General features: G+C 46.6%; 1 protein-coding gene across 4 annotated transcripts in view; it reads left to right on the top strand.

Annotated features, from left to right (window-relative positions):
- The window catches only part of Dennd2b (DENN domain containing 2B), a 183,516-nt gene that overhangs the window by 41,043 nt on the left and 122,251 nt on the right, over positions 1-20,222 (top strand). For 2 of the 4 annotated variants that reach the window (XM_004650885.2, XM_004650886.2), the window contains exon 2: positions 18,077-18,166. The gene's annotated coding sequence lies outside the window, so the exon portion shown is untranslated. Of the gene's footprint in view, positions 1-18,076; positions 18,167-18,886; positions 19,019-20,222 lie in introns of those variants that run through there. The other 2 variants (XM_045145038.1, XM_045145040.1) reach the window with 2 other exon arrangements.

The raw sequence follows: 20,222 nt of genomic DNA, 5'->3' as shown, positions 1-20,222 counted from the left end.
ATCATGAAAATGTCTAAAGGAAGATGTACATATGAAACAATATGCTTCTAGTCTTTCTGTGCATATAAATGTGTGAAGTACATAATTTTTTATCAAAGTTGAGAAATATTGTATATAATTTTAAATCCTTGATTTTACTTCCTAAATACTTTAAGCATTTTGTTGTCATTAACTCCTTTAAAATGTCAGTTTTAGGGCTGGAGAGATGGCTTAGCGGTTAAGCGCTTGCCTGTGAAGCCTAAGGACCCTGGTTCGAGGCTCGATTCCCCAGGACCCACGATAGCCAGATGCACAAGGGGGTGCACGCGTCTGGAGTTCGTTTGCAGTGGCTGGAGGCCCTGGCGCGCCCTTTCTCTCCCCGCCCCCATCTGCCTCTTTCTCTGTCTGTCACTCTCAAATAAATAAATAAAAATAAAAACAAAAATTTAAAAAAGTTTTAAAAATGTCAGTTTTAGTAGTTGTATAATACCCTATCATGTGAATATGCCTGAATTAAAACATTCCCATTGTCCAACAAAATAAAAATAAAAAAAGAAAAGAAGAGAGAAAGAAAGAAAGAAAAGAAATTGGTAGTATGGTGTCCCACTAAAAGAAATGGGAGATCTGCAGTAGAAACAGAGAGGAAGGGTGGTCCTCTCATGTCCCAGGGTGAACCAGGCACGTTCTAGACATGGGATGTTAAGGATATTAAGTTGAGACGGAAAGACATTGCGCGAAAAGTTTCTGTCCTGTGAGCTGAATGACACTGTCAGCTTGACGTCTGGAGTGCCCTAAATGCTTTCATTCAGGACCTCAGAGTTGCTGGGCTCTTGGACTTCAGGTCGTCTGACTTGATTTTACAGTGAGGAGAGTGGAGCTGGTCCGTGCTGGAGCAGGACCTCTGGTCTTAGCCTTCTCTCTCTCTCCCAGGGAAGTTTTAAGGTAAGAGCAGCATGGAGGTCAGAAAAAAGTCCACACAATGGCATGTCACAGGGTAACTCCCAGTCTTCCTGAGCAGAAGGAAACTTATCCAGAAGCATTCAGACCCTACTAATGATTCTCCTACTAAGAATTGTTTTCTGAGAGCTACACACCAGGAAGATGAGGGTTGTTTTTGTTTGGTTGGTTGGTTAGTTTTTTGAGATAGGGTCTCATTCTAGCCCAGGCTGACCTGGAGTTCACTATGTAGTCTCACGTTGACCTTGAACTCACGGCAGTCCTTCTACCTCTGCCTTCCAAGTGCTGGGATTAAAGGCGTGCGCCACCACGCCCGGCGATGATGAGGTTAAGTGCAAAGAAATTATTTATGTGAAAAATGTTTAAATAACGTTCCTGAGGGACTGTGGCTTGTTTCTTCTAAAGGGAATTTCAAAAGTAATTGGACTTCATGTGACTTTCACTGTGTGTGATATTACAACCTGACAGCTGGGTAGGATACCTCTCTGCCCTGGTAGGCTTTGGCCAGTGGTGAGCAAAACCCAAGGGCCAGGGACCTGTTACTTCCTTTCTAAAATCATCTGTACACACACACACACACACACACACACACACACACACACACACACACACACACACTGGCATGTACACAGACATTCTCCTCTCTTCCCTTCTGTCCCTGCCTGTCCTTTTATCTTTCTCTCCTCCGCTGTTTTTCTTGTCTTATTCTCCATCTTTTATCCCCGCCCCTCCGCCTTGGCTCCTGCCTGCCTTGTTGTCTGGATAGCTTCCTGTGTTGGAGCACCATCCTGGCCCCCGACCCCACTTGGTTAAATGTAGACATGACTGTAGCAAAGCACCTGAAATATTCAGTTTTGTCTCTGTTCCCTGATGGTGATTGACTGTCAGTGCTTCAAATGAGACTCTCAGAGTCATTCTGGAATCTTCCTCACATTCAAGGCCAAGTTCTTGTTTTCTTCCAAGTTCTTATTTCCTATACAAAGATCTCTGAGCTTGCACTTCATATATCAGGAGAGGCTAGCAGAAGAGGGATCGTAGTAGAAGAAAGAAAAACAGACATGAAGGTCACCTTCATTGTCCCTGAAAGCCTTGTGAAGAGCGTGCCCTTCATCCAGTCTGCTCTAATGATCAGTGTCCTGACCCTTATCTTCCTCACTGGTACATGGCAGCCCCGGAAGATAAGCCAGAGAAGTGTTACATCTTGGGGTGCCAGGAATCTGCTCATCGCCTGGGGACCAGGCACCCAGCTTTCTAGACCACCCCAATGCAGGGCCATGATGACGAGTTCTGTGATAGCTCAGCTGTGCCTATGCAGAGACGCAGCGGAAGCTCTTGGTTTCGTACCTGGACATGCTGGGAGGAACAGCCCCTTGCCAAAGGCTCTCCAAGGGCTCTACTCATAGTGCCTTCAGTTTAGTCTGAATAGCCTTGGTCTTGGTATCTGTCCCAAAGTCTCTATCTAGCTATTAGGGTCCGTTTCTTGTGTCTTCCTCTTTAGCTCCTCCAGGAGACATTGCTGTGATCCATCTTCATCTCCTCTTTTGTTCTGCTAGCCTCATGTGTAGTAGAGGAAAGGAAGTTAGGTGTGTGAGATGATTAATGATCTTTTTTTTTGTTAGTTTGTTTTTTGGAGGTTGGGTCTCATTCCAGCCAAGGCTGACCGGAAACTACAGTTCCTGGCTGGCCTCGAACTCACAGTGATCCTCCTACCTCTGCCTCCCGAGTGCTGGGATTAAAGGCATGTGCCACCACGCCTGACGAGGCAGTTTTATTTATTAAAACAACAAAAGACCTGGAACCAGCTGGCAGTGGCAGAGGTAGAAGGATCACTGTGAGTTCGAGGCCACCCTGAGACTCCATAGTGAATTCCAGGTTAGCCTGGGCCCGAGTGAGACTCTACCTTGAAAAAACAAAATAAATAAAATAATAAAATAAATATTTAAAATAAAAACAAAACAATACCAAAAACAACGTGGACCCTTCAAGCAAGCCTCTGAATCCTGAGTATAAGTTTCCATGTTTTCCCAGACTCCCTTTGCAGATCTGTCTGGGTCTCTGGCCCTGTCTTAGCTGGTGGTTGTGCTTCTGCTGGTTGTGTTTGGAGAAGCCCGGAGTTTACAAGGAGACAGGCTTTGGTTAAAGCAATGGTAACCTGTTAAGTCCTGGGAGTGCACGAAGTCAAGCGTCACCTTGCTGAGCTTTCCTGAAAATGAGTCACGTGTCACTGAAGACAGGTTCCCCACCCTGACGCTGGGTGGCTACAAGTTTCATCACCTGCAGGACTTGCAAGGGCTGATTCCTTGTGTGTGCCCCAGCTCATCTTGAGCCGGTGAAGCCCAGGTGTAGCCTCTGGAGTGACGGGGCTCGGGACAGGGACGTCTGTCCTCTCTGGCACCGGCTGTGCTGGGCACAGACTCCCTGACCCTTTGCTCTTTCCAATGCGCCTCCCTCCACGCGCTCATCAGCTGCACTGGTCACGCACGTCCACGTGGTGGAGGCAGTCATGTTTCCAAGGGAAAGGAACCCCAGCCGCCGGGGCGGTGAAGAATTTCCGAATTCTTTCTTCCTTCCAATAGGCTAAGTGATACTCAAGTGTGCTTTTTGACCTCCTTGGGAGTAATGCTCAGGAATTCCCCCAGATCTGTTGTTCTGACTGCCAAACAAGTTTCCTCCTGTTTCTGTCCTTCAGAATCTTGTTATTCCCTCCGTCGTCCTCTCTTCTCACATCGTCACACCCTTCTTTCTTCCTTGCATGTAGAGAGCTTAGTTCCCTCCGTTATGTGGTGCTTCTGTGCTGATCTCAAGTGAACAGACACACGCAAGCATGTTTTTATACGAAAGGCAAACTGTTAGCCCTGCTCGGTGTTTAAAAACAGGATGTTCCCAGGGCCTGTGTGGATACCAAAGGAGAGAGTAATTGCATAGATTAGAAACTTCCAGATCTTTAACCTTGAGGGTGGGGGAGAATGACTTTTATTAAAAATGGCATCTTGAGGGCTGGAGATGGTTTAGCAGTTAAGGCACTTGCCTGTGAAGCCTAAGGACCCAGGTTCAGTTCTCGAGTACCCACATAAAGCTAGATGCACAAAGTGGTACATGCATCTGCAGTTTGTTTGCAGTGACTACAGGCCCTGGCATGGTCTCTCTCCCTCTCTCTCTCCTTTCCTCTCTCCCTCTCTCTCAAATAAGTAAATAAATACAACATTTTAATTAAAAAGTGGCATCTTGGGCTGGAGAGATGGCTTAGAGATTAAGGCACATGCCTGCCAAGCCTAAGGACCCAGGTTCCACTCTCCAGGTCCCACATAAGCTAGATGCACATGGTGGCACATGCGTCTGAAGTTCGTTTGCAGTGGCTAGAGGCCTTGGCGTGCCCATTCTCACTCTCTCCCTCTTTTAAGGTGGCTTCTGGAGGCTGGGGAGATGGCTCAGCCATAAGAGTGCTTGCTATGCAAGCGTGAGGACCTGAGTTGGACCCCGGTACCAATGTAATAAACCAGGAACATCCGTACATGCCTGTAGTCTCAGTGCCCAGGGGACCGGAAACTGGAAGACCAATGGGACTCCATGGTTAACCAGTCTTAACTGAATAATGGGGAACTCCAGGTTCAGTGAGAGACTATGTCTGAGGGAAATAAGGCAAAAGAGTGATAGAGGACAGCCAGTGTCATCTTCTGGCCTCCACATGCGTGTACGTGGGGCACACATAGTTGCTACTACATATATACATACCCACACACCCAGGTAAGTAAATAACAACGGCCATCTTCTGTTATAGGACTCTGAGGTTTATTCAGTATTTACTTAGCATAGCACGCCTCTGCAAACCAGCGCCATCTACCTTGTTGTCGGACGGCTTTTGTTCTCTCATTGTGTTTTCTGCTTCTGGAGGTTAGCGGGCTTGCACACATCCCAACAATGCCTACAAGGCTGCAGGGCTGCATTCCTGCCATCTAACGTTTCAGACACAGGCCTTGCTCACAAACAGCTATCAGATGACAGCTTAGTATAGAAGGTTAAAGATCCACAAGAATTCTTTCTGATAGTTAAAAATAGCACTTTGTGAGGGCTGACCATGGAGAGCCGTAGTTTGAGGAGACAGTGGTAAGGATGTTTTGGATTCTTGAGCTGCTCAGTGTCCTTGCAAAGGCTCGGAAGGTCAAAGCCCTAATTGGGAGGACTGTGGCTAGCAGGAGGGACAGAGGACAGAGCAGGCAGGGCTCGGCTGTCCCTGTCCCTTCTTTCGGGAGATGCTCTTCATTTCATTAAGCCAGTGTCTCCCAGAGATGACTGCATGGGGGGAAAGGTAGTGGTTTTCTACCTCCCTGTTCTGCAAGATGGTTTATGGACTTCTGAATCAGACAGTGCTGTCTCACTTCTCAGTGAGAGCAGCTCTGCAGGCTTGATTTTCCCTTTTTCTTTAAGTATGCTTGCCTGCTTGGTTAGTAATTCAAGATCACATTTACCCTTGGGACGGAAAATATAGTATGTCTCTTAGAAACACTTCTTTTTTTAATTTATTTTTTAAAACATATTTTATCATTTATTTATTTGGGGGCAGAGGAAGATAGAGAGAGAGAAAGAATGGGTGCGTCAGGGCCTCCAGCACTACAAATGAACTCCAGACACATGCTCCCCTTTGTGCATCTGGCTAACATCTGGGTCCTGGGGAATCAAACTGGGGTCCTTAGACTTAGCAGGCAAATGCTTAACTGCTAAGCCATTTCCTCAGCCCTAAAATTTATTTTTTTTTATTGACAACTTTCATAGTTATAGACAATAACCCATGGTAATGCCCTCCCCCACCAGTTTTCCCTCTGTACCTCCACTCTCTATCGTATCTCCCCCCTCTTTTATTTTGATGTCATCGTCTTTTCCTCCTATTAGAAACACTTCTTTTTCCCTCTCTCTTTTATGAAAAAGGTGGTTAGAGCTATAGCGCTCCTAGGCATATATCCTAAGGACTCATCTCACTTCCTTAGAAGTCGGTGCTCAACCATGTTTATTGCTGCTCAATTCATAATAGCTGGGAAATGGAACCAGCCTAAATGTCCCTCAGCTGATGAGTGGATAATGAAGATGTGGCACATTTATACAATGGAGTTCTACTCAGTGGTAAAGAAAAATGAAGTTATGAAATTTGCAGAAAAATGGATGGACCTGGAAAGGATTATACTAAGTGAGGTAACCCAGGCCCAGAAAGCCAAGCGCCACATGTTCTCTCTCATATGTGGATCCTAGCTACAGATGTTTGGCTTCTGCGTGAGAAGGAAAATACTTAGTAGCAGAGGCCAGTAAGTTAAAAAGGAGATATAAAGGGAAGAGAAAGGAAGGGAAGAGGGTACTTAATAGGTTGATATTGTATATATGTAAGTACAGTGATTGAGATGGGGAGGTAATATGATGACGAATGGAATTTCAAAGGGGAAAGTGTGAGGGGGGGAGGTATTAACATGGGTTATTTTTTATAATTATGGAAAATGTTAATAAAAATTGTGAAAATAGAAAAGGAGATATAAAGGGAAGAGAAAGGAAAGGAGGAGGGTACTTAATAGGTTGGTATTGTATATATGTAAGTACAGTGATTGAGATGGGGAGGTAATATGGTGGAGAATGGAATTTCAAAGGGGCAAGTGCGGGGGTGGGGAGAGGAAGGGTATTACCATGGGATATTTTTTATAATCTTGGAAAATGTTAATAAAAATTGTGAAAAGAAAAAAATAATAAAAATAAAAATAAAAATTGTGTTTAAAAAAAGGTGGTTGGGATGTAGCTACACTGGCCTTGAATTCACTGTGTAGCCCAGGATGGCTTAGAACTCGAGATCCTGACTTAGTGTCCCAAACATCCAAATGCTGGCATTACAGGTGTGTGTCACCAAGCCTAGCTCTACAAACATTTTTTTTTCTTGTGGTTTCAGGGATTAATCAAACCCAGGGCGCTAGATACACTAGGTAAGCTCTCTACCACTGGGCTATATCCCTCCTTAACCCTTGGAAGCACTTGTTCTAATTGGAGTATGGCCCCATTTGTCTGGGTTCTGTATTTCAGCTATTTAAGTTTAGAATCAGCCAGGCGTGGTGGTGCACGCCTGTAATCCCAGCACTTGGGAGGTAGGAGGATTGCAGTGAGTTTGAGGCCACCCTGAGACTACATAGTGAATTCCAGGTCAGCCTGGGCTAGAGGGAGACCCTACCTTGGAAAACAACAACAGCAACAAAAAATTTAGAATCAGGGCTGGAGAGATGGCTTAGTGGTTAAGGTGCTTGTCTGCAAAGCCAAAGGACCCAGATTTGATTCCCCAGGACCCACATAAGCCAGATGCATAGGGTGATACATATGTCTGAAGTTTGTGTGCAATGGCTAAAGACCTTGGCATGCCCATTCTCTCTCTCTCTTTCTACCTGCCTCTTTCTCTGTCTCTCTCAAATAAATAAAATAAAATAAAAGTTAAATTTAGAATCATATCTATTCATCAGCTGACTTGTATTGAACATTTCTTTAAGTCTTTTTTATTTTATTTTTTGAGGTAGGATCTCACTCTAACCTAGGGTGACCTGGAACTTACTCTGTAGTCCCAGGCTAGCCTCAAATTCACAGTGATCCTTCTACCTCTGCCTCCTGAGTGTTGGTTGGGATTCCTCCAGCCTTTTTACTTATGCTATTATCATCCTATACTTGTGCAAGTTTTTAAAACATGTAAGCATGAAATTACATAACCTTGTTATATTTAACCTATTTACGGTTACAGTTGCTGGAGGCTTTTTTTCTGATTATCTGTTCTGATTAATTTGTCACATGCATAATTGATAAGTGTGTCTATCTAAATTAATGATTGGATGACTGTGATGGCATCTATAACGAATGGTGCTGAGCGTGGTGGCACACGCTTTTAATCCCAGCACTCAGGAGGCAGAGCTAGGAGGATCACTGTGAGTTCGAGGCCAACCTGAGGCTACAGAGTGACTTCCAGGTCAGCCTGGATTAGAGTGAAACCCTACCTCGAAAAACCCCCCAAAATAAATAAATAAAAATAAATAAATTTGGCTGGAGAGATGGTTTAGCAGTTAAGGCACTTGCCTTTGAAGCCTAAGGACCCAGGACCCACATAAGCCAGATGAACAAGATGGTGCATGTATCTGGAGTTTGTTTGCAGTGGCTAGAAGCCCTAGTATGCCCGTTCTCTATCTGCCTTTTTCTCAAATAAATAAATAAATAAAATATTTAAAAAATAAAAAAATAGAATAAATGGGAAAAGCAAAGGATACCACAGGCCACAAGATTATATCCTTGAATAACACAGATGTAAAAATCTTTAATAAAATACAGGCAAACTGGACTGGGGAGATGGCTTACCAGTTAAAGCACTTGCCTGTGAAGCCTAATAACTCAGGTTCGATTCCCTAGTACTCACATAAGCCAGATGCACAAGGTGGCTCATGCATCTATATGTTTATGGTGGCTAGAGGCCCTGGTGTGCCCATTCTTTCTTTCTAGCTCTATATCTATCTGCTTCTAATCTCTCTCTCTCTCCTAAATAAGTAAATAAATAAAATATTTTAAAAATACTAGCAAACTGAATTCATGAGCATATTGAAATGGGATCACATGGGAATTATCCCTGGGATGCAAAACTGATTCAGCAAATGCAAATGAACACATGTGATAAAAGCTGTTGGGAAGTGTCCAAACTGCTAGGAATTCAGACCTTTTCTTCCTGGTTGATATGCATCCATTTTGCAGTACTGTTCAATTCCAGCTGTCCCTAGATGCCAGTCTGTCAGCCTGTGTGTCTGTATTTCATTCACAGGATTGAGAGAGACTTTCTGAAGTCCAGATAGATTATGTTTCTAGCATCCTTGAATGTGTGTGCGTGCTAGTGTGGATGTGTTTATATGCTGTAACATATCATATACAAATACACATTGTGTAAATATGTACGCATTTCATTAAAAATGCTTTTTGTTTTCCAGTTTGTGGTTGTTTTTTTTTTTGTTTTTTGAGGTAGGGTTTCACTCTAGTCCAGGCCAACCTGGAATCCTGGAATTTAGCATGTTGTCTCAGGGTGGACCCAAATTCACGGTGATCCTCCTGCCTCTGCCTCCTGAGTGCTGGGATTAAAGGCATGCGCCACCACACCCAACTCTTTTAAAAAAAATAAAGAATTTTTTTAAAAATTACTTTTAATATTTTATTTATTTATTTATTTGAAAGATAGAGAGAAGAGACATATAGAGAAAGACAATGGATGTGCCAGGGCTTCTAGCCACTGCAAATGAACTCTAGACACATGCATGACCTGTGCATCTGGCTTAATGTGGATACTAGGGAATCGAACCTGTGGTCTTAGGCTTCACAGGCAAGAGCTTTAACCACTATACCATCATTCCAATCCTAAGTATATATACATATTTTATTTATTTGCAAGCAGAGAGAGATAGAAGTGAGACAGAGAGAATGGATGCACCAGGGCCTGTAGCTGCTGCAAACAAACTCAAGATGGATGCCCCACTTTGTGTATCTGGCTTTAGGTGGGCACTGGGGAATTGAACTCGGGCCGTTAGCCTTAAGTGCCTTAACTGTGCCTTAAGCACTAAGCCATCTCTCCAGCCTCCATATTATCTTCTTTTTTTAATTTTTAATTTTTTTCATATTATCTTCTTTTTAAAAAAGTCTTTTTATTTATTTGTTTATTTGAGAGAGAGTGTGTGCAAGAGAAATAATGGGTGCATCAGGGTTTCCAGCTGCTGCAAGTGAACTCCAGATGCATATGCCACCATGTGCATCTGGCTTCTGTGGGTCCTGGGGAATCGAACCTGGGTCCTTTGGCTTTGCAGGCAAGTGCCTTAACCACTAAGCCATCCCTCCATCAACCCGCCCCCCCCACCATATTATCTTTATAGAGACAAGAAAATACTATGAATTCTTTTGGTCTAATCTAGACTGATTATCATATCTGCCTATAAAAATATAGATGTATGTATAGTCTTTTTGTATAGATAAGCACATCTACCCACTTCCCTTACCCTAGTTGCTTCTGTTTGTTTGTTTGGGGAGTCTTTTCAGTTTTTAATTAGTCCCACACACATGGATTTACCCATAATGAGTGAGATACTAAAGTCCATAGACCTAGAGGTGCTCAGGCCTGTGGGAGGGGGGTGAAGACATAAATTATATGCTAGACACAACATTGTGAAGGCAATTTTGAACCACTATGGGCCACCAAAGGAGAGAGATTCTGTTCATTTTTATTTATTTATGAGCAACAGACAGAGAGAGAAAGAGGCAGATAGAGAGAGAGAGAATGGGTGCGTCAGGGCCTCCAGCCACTGCAAACGAACTCCAAACGGGTGCGCCCCCTTGTGCATCTGGCTAACGTGGGTCTTGGGGAATCGAGCCTCGAACTGGGGTCCTCAGGCTTCACAGGCAAGCGCTTAACCGCTAAGCCATCTCTCCAGCCCAGGAGAGAGATTCTGCTAGGCGATCAAGAAGTATTTCACTGAGGAGGTGGCTTAAGATTTGTTAGTGAAGGAAGGACAAGTGGGCCAATGAGGTAACAGCTCCAAGCAGCAGAGGGCGGGAGAAGATGCAAGCCAAGTTCAAAGCACCATGCTGCGTGTTGCATGCCTACAAAGTGGTGGTGGCGGCGGGGGAGCTGTGGCTAGGGAAGGTATTGGCTTTTCTGCGATTGCTGAGTGAGACAAAGGAGAAAGGGTCTCGGACTCGGAGATGGAGGTAGAATATCTTTTTTTGTTGTTGTTGTTTGTTTGGTTTGGTTTTCAAGGCAGGGTCTCACTCTAGCTGGTCAGTGATCCTCATAGCAGGATCCTCTTTACCTCTACCTCCTGAGTGCTAGGATTAAAGGCATGTACCAACACACCCGGCAGAGAGACAAAGAGAATGAGCACCCCAGGTCCTTTAGCAGCTGCAGATGAATGCCAGATGCATGTGCCACTCTGTGCTTCTAGCTTTACGTGGGTACCGTGGAACTGAACTTGGGTCGTTAGACTTTGCAGGAAGGTGCCCCTTAACTGCCAAGCTATTTCTCCAGCCCGAGGAAGAATATCTTAGAGGGATTGGATTTAGACACAATACTCTTGCTGCTACCTAGGAGTTCATTATTTTGCTCCACATACAGTGGTTTTAGCAATTTTTCTTTTTGTTTTGGTTTCGAGATAGGGTTTTGCTGTAGCTCAGGCTGACCTGGAATTCACCATGTAGTCTCAGGGTGGCCTAGAACTCACAGCAATCCTACCTCTGCCTCCTGTGTGCTGGGTTTAAAGGCGTGCACCACCACATCTGGCTCAACGATTTTTCTTAGTAACAAAACCCTGTGTTTCAAATTCATTTAATGTTTTAAAATTGTAAATTATGATATTATATATATATATATATATAAAATACATGCATATTTTCGTAAAAATTTTTTTTGTCAGCACATTGGCTGACTGCATTGTACAGTGAAAGGGAGAGATAGTATTTTGTCCCTGGGTGGAGTTAACCCCAAAGAACCCTGGCTGGCACCGTGGGAGCTGGGCCATTGCTGTAGCCTGCTTGGTTTGGCAGTGATGCCGTGGTGGGGGAGGAGGGCCTGTGAGTGGGCACTCTAGTAGTGAGAGAGGTTGTAAAACCCTGGAGTGTGTCCCCAGGAGAGTGACCTTACCAGGAAAGTTCTGGGAAACAAACCGCAGTGAGACTTTACAGGAATTTTTGGTTGAGCCCACAGGCAAGGCACATTCAGAAAAAGAGATGTAATTATAGTCTGTAAGTTTATGAAAAGACGCCATGAGTGACATGAAGTAGCTGTTCTGAGTTTCTCCTTCCTGGAGGACAGGAAGAAGTGGGTTTTTACGCATTCATTTTGCAGATGTTTGAATGCCCGTTCCGCACTGGGCCCCATACCAACTCATGGACTTAGGACAGCCAGATAGTCAAGGTTCCTGCTCCCAAGGAAGTGCTGGGGGAAGAGACTCACATTAAGCAAATAATTGCACAAAAGTATAATTTAAAACCCTGCTGCGTGCTTTGAAGGATAAGTACACGAGCCGCAGTTAGACTTGGCAGATTGTAGAAATCAAGAGATAAAAAGAGTCAAGTGGAGGCAAGTGAGTAAGAGTTACCAGAGCAAAGATGATGGTGTTGGGGTCGGGGCGGGGGGGAGCATCCCAGGCTTAGTTAGATAGCCTGGAAAGAAAAACCTCACACTTATAGGGAACTACTAGTTTTGTGTGGCTATGTGCAGAGGGGGAAGGGCAGAAAGTGTCCTGAGCATTTAGATTTTATCCTAAGTGTGGTGTGAGGCCACTGGAGCATGTTAAGCAGGAAATGACACGATCCTGCCTGAAAGGTGATTCAGAGCCCAGTGTGGTGGTGCACGCCTTTAATCCCGGCACTCAGGAGGCAGAGGTAGGAGGATCGCCGTGAGGCCGAGTCTCACCCTGAGACTACAGAGTAACTTCCAGGTCAGCCTGGACTAGAGTGAAACCCTACCTCGAAAAGCCAAAAAACAAAAAAGGTGATTCCACTGGAGAATGAACTTGGGGGCTATGATATGAACAATATACTAGGACTTCCTTCTGTTTCCTGGTAGACAACTCCTAAAATCCTTGGAATCTCTGACATGCTGTCGTTTTTGTGTGCCATTGAACTGAGTGATGGTTGGAAGGGGATGCTTCCCAGAGGGAGCTACCTATTTGATCAGAGGATTGAAACTTTCAGCCCTCCCCAACCTCAGGGGAAGAAAAAGGAGCTGCACATTAAGTTGGTCACCAATAACTAGTAATGTTATCAATCACGATTATATAATGAAGCTTCCAAAAAATTCAAAAGGACTGAATTCTGGGGGCTTTACGTAGCCACATGTGTGGTGGCTCCTACAGGGTGGCATGCCTGGGGCTAGCTTGACGCTCTGTGCTCCTTCCCCCATCTTGTTCATATCTGTATCATATCTGTATATATGGTGTGTGTGTGTGTGTGTGTGTGTGTGTGTGTGTGTGTGTGTGTGTATCAGTTACTTTGTCTCTGCTGGGACAAAATATGTGACCAGAAATAGCTTACGGAAGGACAAGGGTTTAATGCAGCGTACAGTGTCAAGGGCAAGTGTCAAGTCTCATCATGGCAAGGGAGGCTTGGCAGGCCAGAGCAGGAAGCCTGCATCACATCTCTGCAGTCAACTCACAGGAGAGCCCTGGACATAAAACCAACCCCTCCAGGCCAGGCTTCCAATGAATGACACATCTCCTCCAGCAAAGCTCCACCTTCTAAAGGTTCCACAACCTTTCCAAACAGTGCCAGGAGATGGGGATTAAGCATTCAAACAGATGAGCCTAGGAGGGGCATTGTACATTCAAATCATCGTAGTATCCTTTGTAAGATAATTTATAATGAACCGGTTTGTGTAACTATTTCCTGAGGCCAGTCTAGCAAATTAACCCAAGGAGGTGGTCCTGGAAGCTCTAATTTAGATTTAGAGGTGTTTGGTCACGAGCACAGATAAAAGCCTGAGTCTTATGGGTTCTGGTGCGTGCTCTAGGTAGGCAGTGTCAGGATTGCCGTGGAGGATGTGTGATTATGTCTGTAATAAAATGAAAGACTTACTTGGTGTGTGGGAGAAACCTCTACCCAACTGGCAGCAGAAGTGCCCTGTTGATTGATGAAGAGAAATTGAGTTTGATTTTTCCTTATTATAGTCTATTCTAGACTAGCAAGAATAGAAACTGGGACAGTTTGGAGGTTTTTGCAGTAATTAATGTGAGCGATAAGTAGCAATATAAGCGGAGAGAAAGGAACATATTAACATAGTCTGGTGTGGTGGCGCATGCCTTTAATCCCAGCACTTGGGAGGCTGAGGTAGGAAGATTGCTGTGAGTTTGAGGCCAGCCTGAGACTAATTCCAGGTCAGCCTGGAATAGAGCAAGACCTTCGTTGAAAAAGAAAGGAAAGAAGGAAGGAAGGAAGGAAGGAAGGAAGGAAGGAAGGAAGGAAGGAAGGAAGGAAAGAAAGGGAACATATTAAATACATTTCTCAAGTAGAATTATTTGGAATTAGTAAATTGATTAGACCTTAGGAGACAGAGGCAGGTAGGCTAGAGATGTCTCCCAGGTTTCTGGCTCAAGTGTGCCTTGTAGGCTTTTTCTTGTGATGGTGTTAGGGATGGCTCCTATGGCCTTGTGCATGTCAGACAAGTGCTGTACCAATAAGCTATATCCCCATTCCTTTTTAAATTTTCAATTTTGGACACAAGGTCTCACTAAGTTGCCCAGGCAGGACTTGAACTTGGGAGTCATCAACCTCCCCAAATTCTGAGATTCCAAGCCTGAGGCACACTAGGCCTGGTTGCTTGTGGACTTTGTGTATGTGTGGAAATATACATGCACGTGTGTATATGGAGACCTCTGGTATCATCCTCAGGTACATGGTACACTTTTTTTTTTTTTTCAGGGTGACCTGGAATTCACTATGTAGTCTCAGGGTGGCCTCAAACTCACAGTGATCCTCCTACCTCTGCCTCCCAAGTGCTGAGATTAAAGGTGTGCACCATCATGCCTGCCTTCTTTCTTTTCAAAATAATGTTTTTATTTTATTATTTATTTGAGAGAGAAAGAGAGAGAGAGAGAGAGGAGAATGGGAGCGCCAAGGCCTCTAGCCACTGCAAATGAACTTCAGATGCGTGCACCACCTCACGTGGGTTCTGGGGAATCAAACCTGGATCCTTAGGCTTTGCAGGCAAGCGCCTTAACCGCTAAGCCATCTCTCCAGTCCCATAATTCACTTCTTTCTGAGATAGGGTCTACCATTGGTTAGGAGCTCACGGATTAGGCTAGACTAGTTGGCCAGTGAGCTCCACATACTACCTGTAGGAATCACAGGCACACACCGCCACACATGGCACTGATGTGCTTACTGGGCATTGAACTATGGTCCTCATGCTGCCAAGCAAGCACTTCATCAACAGTCATCTCCCAGCCCTTTGGGCTTCTTAATAGATGGAGATAGCATATATCCGTAAAATCTTGATCCTTCAGGAAAGATCAGTCAGGGTTGATCCAGCCTTGCCGGGGCACCGGGAAGGCCGCTGGCCTCTGCTTCTATTCAGTTCAAGGAGCTCCAGCCCACCACCATCATAATTGCCCAAGCAAGGATTCTGGGCCACCAGTGAGTGGGGCCCTTGCTTTGTCCCTAACCCCTGAGGACAAAGCTCTGTAACTCCAGTGTGCCACTAGGGGGAGCATGGCTCACGTTGTACATCTGGTCTTCAGGACCTTTAAAATTTGGATTGCTTCAGTGGCTGACTCTTATCAGCTTTGGTTTTTTCAAGGTAGGGTCTCATTCTAGCCCAGGCTGACCTGGAATTCACAATAGTCTCAGGGTGGCCTTGAACTCATGGCGATCCTCCTACCTCTGCCTCCCGAGTGCTGGGATTAAAGGCGTGCGCCACGACGCCCGGCTTAGCTTTGGTAGTCTTTCTGACCTCAGGCTCCTCATAGTAGTTTAAAATATGTCTGACATATGGTGAGTGCTTGATGTTAGTTACCATTATTATTATCCTGTGAATTTTATACCGGGCGGGACCACCTCTCCTTCCTTGCTCAGTATGAAGACTGAGCTCATGGAATGCACATTTTCTGGATTCTGCTGGAAGAGCAGAGATACTTGGGTTGGATGTAGTAGGAGGGAGAAGTTTGGAGATGAAATGGCGTTGCACTTGCTCCTCGGTCTTGTCTTCTTTTGCGGACTTGGGACTCAGGTGGGTCTATGAGGGGCCATTGCTCCCAGCTTGGATGAGGTTGGGAATATAGGGTGGGTGACTGGGTACATACGTATACACTTTGACGATCTGGTTGCTTCACTGAAGCCAGAGTGCCCGCCACGTAGGATCTGTGCTAGCCTGTCATTTCTTGTTGCATTTCATGACATTTCTCCTACTTTGGCTTCTGTATACATTTATGTTTTAAATTTAAGTCATTTAAAATCTTGTTTGAAAACACATCAAATCACAAAGACTCTGCAAAGGATCAACATTAAAGGTTCCATCAGGGGGCTGGAGAAATGGCTTAGTGATTAAAGCACTTGCCTGTGAAACCAAAGGATCTAGGTTCAATTCCCCAGGACCCACATAAGCCAGATGCACAAGGGGACACATGCATCTGGAGTTCATTTGCAGCAGCTGGAGGCCCTGGTGTGCCCATTCTCTCTGTCTCTCTCTCTCTCTCTCAAAGAAAGAAAGAAAAAAAAAACCATAAAGAGCTGGGCGTGGTGGCGCACGCCTTTAATCCCAGCACTCGGGAGGCTGAGGTAGGAGGATCGCCGTGAGTTCGAGGCCACCCTGAGACTCCATAGTGAATTCCAGGTCAGCCTGGGCTAGAGTGAGACCCTACCTCGAAAAACAAAACAAAACAAAACAAAACAAACAAAAAAAAATATCCCATCAGGGGCCGGGCGTGGTGGTGCGCGCCTTTAATCCCAGCACTCGGGAGGCAGAGGTAGGAGGATCGCTGTGAGTTCGAGGCCACCCTGAGACTACATAGTGAATTCCAGGTCAGCCTGGGCTAGAGTGAGACCCTACCTCAAAAAACAAAAACAAAAACAAACAAATAAACAAAAAAAGATCCCATCAGGGGGTTGGAGAGACGGATCAGTGGTTAAAGACACTTGCTTGCAAAGTGTGATGGCCCAGGTTCGATTCTCCAGTACCCACGTATATATGTGGCATATGTTTCCGGAGTCTGTTTGCATTGGCAACAAAGTGACTTGTGAATATAAATAAATAAAATTTAAAAAATTTAAAAGAGATTAAAAGATTCCATCAGGCCCTGTCTACCTTTGGACAATGTCCTCTTTGAGCCTCAGTGTCTTCATATGATGGTGGGGGGTTATAAGAGTGATTGCTGGTTATTCCTGATTGTTTGGAGGGGGGGGAGGAGCTGCTGAAGTGAGTGAGGTTCTGAACCTGAGTCTCTCCCCTGCCCTGATGATAGGATAAATAGGTGGAAACTGGAAGGTCAGATGTTTTGCCCAATGGTAGTCGGCCACTTTGTGGTGAGGTCAGGCAGTGCCAAAGCTCTTCCAATTGCTGCTCTGCCCTGTTCTCTTGTGACTACTCTGCTTAACATATGCCTAAGAGTTAAAAGGCTTAGGTACAGTTTTTCGGATCTGTTATTTTCTGGCTCTCTGAACTGAGATAAGCAGTTTTACCCTTGTTTTAGCGGTCTATAAATGTGTTAAATTAGTAAAGTGACACCAGTCCTAACTTTCAGGCCTACTCTGTTGGGAGAGGTACAGAGGAGCCACTGATGAGTGAGATTATGGAAGGTGACAGACACATGGCTAGCTGAAGGGCAGGCAGGACATTTTCCCTCCAGTGTGTGCAGCAGGCTCTTACATGCCAAAGATGTTATCAAGTCCTAGGCTAGAAGGGAGGCTGTCAGCCAGCCATACTGTAGCAGGACCCAGAAAGAGTCTCTACTTTCCTTGGGAACCAAGGCTTGTGTTTTCAAACTGGTTATCAGAAAACGAGTGTGAGCCAGGCATGGTGGTGCACACCTTTAATCCCAGCACTCAGGAGGCAGGCAGAGGTAGGAGGATCACTGTGAGTTCAAGGCCAGCCTGAAACTACACAGGGAATTCCAGGTCAGCTTGAGCTTGAGTGAAACCCTACCTTGAAAACCCCAACAAACAAACAAAAAAAAAGAAACAAAGAAAGAAAATGAGCCTGAAGAATATGTGAGATTCAGGGGTCCTTGACTGTTTTCTACTTGGATTTCTTTTCATAATTTGCTGTATAGCTATGACTTAAACATCTGTTCTCTGTGGGTGTCATTCTTCCCCGTTGTAAAATGGTTGCACACCTATCTATCTAGTGTGTTTGAAAGGGTTATGAGGATTCAACGACAAAATACACGTGGAAGTATGTTAACCGGTGTGTGAGCAAGAGCGTGCAAAAGGGGCAGCAAACTTGTGTGTGCCCCAGGTTCCGTGCTGCTATTTGCACAGCTGCTCACGGGGGGCCTGGGCTTTAGCCACAGGTCTTGCGTAGGGCAGAGAGGTGACTTTCTGTCATGTCTGTTGCCCGCCCGGCTGTGATTCTAGACTTGCGGGGGGACTTGGACTGGCCTGACCTAGTGTTTCCTCTTCCTTGCAGGAAGATGAGAGAATACTTAGGCGCCTGCACTAGTACCATGGCTCCCTGTGCCGGTTAAAGCCTTCCCCTCGACCCCGGACAGTAAACAAGGTAAGCCCAGAGGTGTGCGCACTCCCCTCCCATCTGCTGCCCGGGAAATCCCAGGCGAACCAACAAACAAGTCCAGGCCTGTGCATCAGGGTCCCTCCATTGCCCCCACGGCAGCTACTGCAGGGCCCAGACGAAGGGCTTGCTTTCCCCTCCAGCCTCCAAGCCAGCTCCCTTCCCCTTGGCCGAGATTCTTTTGAGTTTAAAAAAACAAAACAAAACAAAACAAAACAACAACAAAAAAAGTCAAGGCACTGGAGGGGAGGAAAGCAAAGTTCACTCACTGCCCTCTTCCTTCTCCCCTCCGAGCTGTGGAAGGCAGTTCCCAGGAGCTGCTCGGAGCCCCCCGGGCTGCCCGGGGACCGGGTGGGAGGCGCGGCATGCAGGCACGCACCGAGCCCAGCGAAGGGCCGAGCCGCGGCGCGCGAGTCTGGGACTGATGCGCGCGCGTGCGTGCGTGTGTGCGCGCGGGCGCGTGCGTGTGTGCGCGCGGGCGCGCGCGGCGCTGCAAGCTGGCTCGCTCTCGCTGGCTCGCTCGGCCGCGTCCGCAGCCGGGGAGGACGGAAGCACGGGGTCTCCATGACAACCGGCCTGGCCGGCTAGCCGCGCCGCGCGGCGCTCCACTCGGCTGGAAGGCGCGTCTGGAAAGGTCAGGGGGAAGGAGCTGTGGGAAGCTCGCGGCAGGTTACCGCAGCTGAGGCCAGTGGATTTGGGGGGCCCTCCCCGCCCCCCTCGCCCGCCCGCCCGCCCGGGCACCATCCCCCCCCCTCCACGCACACACACCTCCCAGCGGACTGCGGTGTGAGCCAGCCTCTGCCGAGAATGGAGTGTGCGGGAAAGCGCCGGGACGTCCAGGTAAGGGCACCTCTGCGCCCGCGGCCACGGCCACGGCCGCGCTCTTCTCCAGGGAGGCCGGCCCGAGTCGGTGCTGTCGGAGCAGCTGCCGGCGGCTGGAGGCTCCGGGATGATGTCATGCTTCCACAGTCTGTTAGCCGCGAGAGGAGGAGGAAGAGCAGAGACCGGGCCAGTTTTCTAGACTTCGCAAATCCAGCTCATCTCCCACCTACCCCCACTTACAGAATCTGTCGGTCCTTACGTGGAAACCCCTGCGTCTTTTGGGTGGCTTGGGCCATCCATTCTAGCAGACACTGATCTGTAATTGCAGCGGCTAGGAAGCTCATGAAGCTCCGCGAGGAGCCCACGACGGGCACTGTCGGAGCGGGGTGGCCGAGCTGTGGCGCTTGGATTCTTTTCTCCGAGGTCGCTTCCTAAGACTTGTCTGTGCTCGGCTTTTGCTTAAGGGCTGGCACAGACTCTCTCGAGTTGTGGAGGAGGAAGCTTTCTTAGGCTCGGGGTCCCCGCAAAGGGCTGTCTTCTTCTCTTGATGTTGCAGAGTGTGCCCTTGCTAGACTGGACTGAGCTTATGCCGGGTGGATTCCTTGGGTGAATAGGAATAAAAACTTTTTAACCAAATCTCTGAGCACACAGTGTCCACACCCCCCCCACCCCCCGGTCTGTCCTGACCTAGAGGAGCAGTGTGTGGTGAGCTCAGTGTGGCCTGGGAAAGGAGACCCTTCCAGAAAGGTAGTTTTATAGGTGATGGAGGGGTTGCTTTGGTTCCAAGAAACGGGCTTCCATCTTAAACCTACTTGTTGGCCTCAGGGAACTTTGTGACTGATTTGGGTCTCTCAGTGGGATGAGGGAACAGCTGTTTTCCTGGCTCTTTGGTTTTTCTTCTTGAACTTTGTGAACAGTATGTCTTTTGTGTTCTGGCAAACAATAAAGGGGCCTTCTGATGAACTCCGGGTCAGCTTGCCAGTGTAAGCGCTGTCATGTCCCTGATTCTAGCCCGAACGTATGCACGCATGCATCGGTGCTGTGGCCCGAGGCTCCGCCAGCATGAACTCAGTGGCCCTGGACTTCAGATGGGCAACTTCCAAAGTTAATTCCTCCTTTGACTACACTCTGGGAATCCTCTACTTGTTGATTGGAATTAAAGGGGGGAGGGTTGTGGAGGTGAGGAGGAGGTCGATGAGTCCAGCGGTCCCTTGGGAGTTTT

This window comes from Jaculus jaculus, chromosome 3 (assembly GCF_020740685.1).
Source record: "Jaculus jaculus isolate mJacJac1 chromosome 3, mJacJac1.mat.Y.cur, whole genome shotgun sequence".
Taxonomy (NCBI): domain Eukaryota; kingdom Metazoa; phylum Chordata; class Mammalia; order Rodentia; family Dipodidae; genus Jaculus; species Jaculus jaculus.
Note: the sequence above shows the minus strand (reverse complement) of the source record. Positions and strands in the feature narration are given on the sequence as shown.